Source organism: Argentina silus, assembly GCF_951799395.1.
Source record: "Argentina silus genome assembly, chromosome: 2".
Classification (NCBI taxonomy): Eukaryota; Metazoa; Chordata; class Actinopteri; order Argentiniformes; family Argentinidae; genus Argentina; species Argentina silus.
In genome coordinates this window covers 4,932,629-4,937,628 of record NC_139656.1, presented here as the reverse complement: position 1 = coordinate 4,937,628, position 5,000 = coordinate 4,932,629, and the positions used below count along the sequence as shown (strand labels likewise).

General features: G+C 40.5%; 1 protein-coding gene across 1 annotated transcript in view; it reads left to right on the top strand.

Annotated features, from left to right (window-relative positions):
* The window catches only part of LOC310822287 (metabotropic glutamate receptor 5-like), a gene marked incomplete at both ends in the record, with an annotated part of 22,502 nt that overhangs the window by 8,201 nt on the left and 9,301 nt on the right, over positions 1-5,000 (top strand). The window lies entirely within an intron of this gene.

The window sequence follows — 5,000 nt, the reverse complement described above, 5'->3', positions numbered from 1 at the left end:
TATAACTGCTTATGACACCTCCCATGTTGTTATTACTGTATAATACTGGTGTGTAGTTTTCCTTGTTAGGTTTATGTAAAGTGTTATAACCTGATATTTATCAGGGTCGTGTCCTCTGTGTCTTAAAAGCAGATATGATGATGATGATGGTTTTAGAGAAGATTATACACCCACTTCTAATCCATTCCTAAAAATACCGCTTTCTGGAAAATGATACATTCCTTAAGAGCTGTAAAAAGAGTATTTTACGAATTTGCCTGAAGGCGATCATCAGCATTAGAAATTGCACAAACGCTATTCATAGAGCCATTTAGTTTAGAGATAGTAGTGAGGGAGGGAGAGGAGGGAGGGAGAGGAGGGAGGGAGAGGTAGACAAAGAGAGAGAGCGTAAAAGAGAGAGAGGGAGAGATGGATGGAGGGAGAGAGAGAGAGAGAGAGAGAGAGAGAGAGAGAGAGAGAGAGTAAAAGAGAGGGAAAGATTTTTCTGGCGGTTTTTAATCTACCACACTGTGACAAGCTTTATTTTAAGGTCCTCCTCCCCAGTTCAGTTCTATCTCTGGTGCTCTATAAAATAATTATCTCATTATGAAACATACTCCTCTGTCAAATTTGATTGCATGAAATATAGAATGACCTTGAACTACATACTGTACAGTACCCCACACTCAATAGACTACAGAACAGTACATTATATACCATTGATATTTTGTTGTTCTGCTCTGAGACTTAAGGACCAGAATTTCTTTGGACCTGATCTGTGTACAGGTGCTAAGGTGGACCACGTCAGATAATAGTAGTTAGTGGTTCAGTTGAGTAGTTCCCAATGCCAGTTGGACATGGTCTTAAGAGAACAGTAGATGTCAATGGCATCTAGACTTGGTTCTTGATTGGATCTCGAGAGACCCTGTTGAACCAATCAAACCAGTCAACGAGCGGAGTTGCCCAGAGGCAGGTGATATGTAGATCCCAATGGTGCCATGAAAGGCGAGCTTAGAGTAGCCAGTCCTTGATGGGACCTAAGGGTGTGTGTAACAGTGTACATTATGGCTCGGATTCCCCTGCTAACGAGAAGTCTTCCCCATCTCCCAGTCCCCCATCTGTCATAACAGGCAGGCCGGCAGATAGACTGGCAAACAGACAGGCTGACAGGCTGGCAGGCAGGCAGGCAGACAGAAAGACAGACAGACAGACAGACAGACAGACAGACAGACAGACAGACAGACAGACAGACAGACAGACAGTCTATTTGAGATTGACATTAGGAATGTCTCTGTGATCACTGTAATGACTGCTAGTGGCAAACTTTGTGTGTGTGTGTGTGTGTGTGTGTGTCTGTGTGTGTGTGTGTGTGTGTGTGTGTTTGTGTGTGTGAGAGAGAGAGAGAGAGAGAGAGAGAGAGAGAGAGAGAGAGAGAGAGAGAGAGAGAGAGAGAGAGAGGATAGACCTGTTCCTCAGAGAGTGTGTGTGAATTATGTTTATTTATGCTGAATATATTCAAAGGCTGCCTATTTTAGAAAATTGTGTCATGGTATCATTGCTGTCCATTTAGTGTGTGTGTGTGTGTGTGTGTGTGTGTGTGTGTGTGTGTGTGTGTGTGTGTGTGTGTGTGTGTGTGTGTGTGTGTGTGTGTGTGTGGAGAGGTCTCATGGAGGCTGCCACAGTTGTTGCTGAATGAAAGTGAGCCGGGCCAGGGCCGTGCTGCGGCTCCACCCTGCCGGGAATACCAGTTTGCAGTGGTAAAAAGCATTAGAGAGAGAGAGAGAAAGAGAGAGGGAGAGAGAGAGAGAGAAAGAGAGAGGGAGAGAGAGAAGTAATAATCATGCCCACCTACAGTATATTTTGTCTAACTCAATGACACTTGTTGCTGTTATTACCGCAAACCAATTGAGCTAACACACAGAGACACACACAGACTCAAGCACACTAATTATGATTACCACATCTGTTTAGATCGTCTATCTCAATGATACTTTGTTGTTGTTATTAAGCGAACCCAAACATGCTGTACACACATTCACACAGCTATAATTAGCTTTCACACAAAGGCCTGAATACAAATCATCAGCACCTAAACTAGTTTTCAGATGCAACCGTTTATGACTGCTCTGCCCTGTGTTCTGTTGATGTGGAAATAAGGGGGATGGCAGATATATGTTATTGTCTCCATCTTGTTTTTTCTCTATACTTCTGTTTCCAATACTGTGTCCAATTCAAACCACTGATAATTGATTCAAACTCATGCACTCTCTCAACAAATCAATGATTATGTTTTGTTTGGGACTGTACAGATTGATCTATTCATCGTACAGATTAATCAACTAATGCTTTAGTTGACAACACATTTTTTTTAAAGATTAACCGGTTTTCTATATATCAGACCAAGGACAAGAAGTGTGAGTGACATGAAGCCAAGTAAACAAGTGTTTTGCCCCAAGGTTACATTTGCCATGTAAATATTACAGGTCACACGTCAACACCTGCCTTTGTGTTACATTTACATGTTTCTGTTAAACCATCCTGAACTGAATGTGGACTGTTTCGCCCCAAGGTTAACAGGTTTTCAAGTTAAATATATTGTATATCAACTTAGTCATTTCCTTATTTTCCTTTAATTACTAACCGCTTAGAGACTCTCCTACAGTAGCAATCGTAACGTTGCTGCCTGTCTATTTATAGAATCTATCGAAATTAAAATGGCAATTGGCACCTCTGTCTGTCTCATTGTTTAGGCACCACTTTTGTTGTCTTGTCTAGAATTGTTGTCTCTCGCCACCTAAATTACAAGGTGAAAAATGAGGTGAAGGTGAAAAATGAGGTGAAATCAAGTAATAGGAACACATTTATCAACACCACTTAATTGACTGACAGCCCTAGTTTTTGTTTACATGTATCAGAGGCAGCCTTTAGACCTCATGTCTGGGCTTCATTTCTGTGGGCTAACATGTCTTTGATATGTCTGTGAATATTCCATGGGCAAATCCCAAATTACACTATTTTCCATGTACAGTATGCACTATTTTTAGCCAGAACCACTTGACCCCCCCAGTGTTATTTGTGACACTCATATTTCTTCTATACTCAAAGCTGTGAGTTGGCTATAGAGTTGGCTGTTGCAGCACTCTGTAGGTGGTTGAGCTGAAGTGTGTGTGTGTGTGTGTGTGTGTGTGTGTGTGTGTGTGTGTGTGTGTGTGTGTGTGTGTGTGTGTGTGTGTGTGTGTGTGTGTGTGTGTGTTTGTGTGTGTGTGTCTCAGCATAGTAGGTGGTTGAACATCAGACTGCCCTGCCAGGTCAGTGTGTGGGATTTGCAGCTCTCTATCTCTCACTCCAGATTGATTCAAACTATCCACGGTCATGGCCCTCTGTGCTTTTCATATCCGTCCCTCACTTTTCATGTCCATCTCTCTATCTCTCTGCTCTCCCCTCTAACGACGAGTTATGAAACCTTCTCCTTCCCTATAGATGAGGAACAGCATACAAAACCCACCCACACTAGAGTTGTATAATGTTAACACTGCAAGGTCTCCCTTTAGAATAGACGAAATTAGGTGTGTGTGTGTGTGTGTGTGTGTGTGTGTGTGTGTGTGTGTGTGTGTGTGTGTGTGTGTGTGTGTGTGTGTGTGTGTGTGTGTGTGTGTGTGTGTGTGTGTTGTACACTACCATCCTTCCCTATTCTTTCGAAGGGCCCTCAGCCCTACAAGAGATATATATTGCTGCTACTGTAATATAGAATTAGATTCACACTGTGCGTTTACCTGCTTTCAACCGACACCTGTAGATATTCATGATGGTGGAACCTGCTCAACTCTATTTTCTTCAATAAACAGTTATTAGATTGGTGCTACTATACCATGAGTAATCCCACAGCGTAGGCATTACAATCATTTGAAATTTAGATTTATTAAGGCATGTTGTACAGTGTATTCATTAAAATATGAAATAAATCAAAACAATAGTCAACTGCTGCTGGGACTGCATCAAGTGAGAGCTTGCTTTTCTTTTTTAAACACAGCTGTAGGCTCACAGCTCTAAACCTAGTTTCTAATGGAAATGTTTGTTTACTTTCAGATCTGTTCTAGTGAGTTCCCCAGAACCTCAGCTGAGTGATGAGAAAAGACTCTGTCTTGATTGTTCTTTTATTAAAAATGGATGGGAAGTCAGTGTGATACTGAAGCACAGACAGCATATGGCCCATGGGCTTATCAATTATTACACACTTACCAGCAGGGTATGCTGCATCACCCTATCTCTCTCATTGACTTTATTTCTGGGACTTTAGCCAAAAGATTTATTTTTTAAGCACTTTATTTTTATTTAGTTGATTTCCTATTTGCAGTTTATGCTTTAGCCTCCTTATATGACTCTATGTCACCTGCTTTGTTTTCATCAAATTGACAGTTGTTATAGTTTTTGATGATGTGACACATGATTAGTACTCTGTCTATGTCTTGGTTCTCAAAGCTACCAGATAACATGTATGTACGCTGAAGTTAACCATGTCAAATTTTAGCCTTATTATATTGATCTGAAGTTACACAGAAGCACTATGTGATATGAGATAATTATCATGTTTTCCATGATTAGAGGGGAATCCACTCATATTTTAGGTATCAGACTATTCTCCTCTAAACATTTTTTGTTATTTTATTTCTCACCAACATTTGAAAAAAGAAATCCCATTGGTTTGCATGATTGGTCTTCCCTCTGTTGTTCAAACCCTTTTTTTCATGGGTGTGTGAGGATGTTGTTACCACCTCCTGTGGTGATAATTCAATACAATAATTCTGTATATTTTCAAGTATTCATGCCACTTGCAAAATTCAAGGTGAAGAGTTACGTAGAGGCCCTATAACTACTCCAAAATTGATCAACCTTTTTTTAATGATTAACACATTCCTCTTTACATTGTACAAGAGTGATAACAAATACAGTTTCCTCTAAAAAAAAAAAAAAAAAACCTGCATATCAACATGCAAAAATAGGGCATCCGTGACTAAATTGTA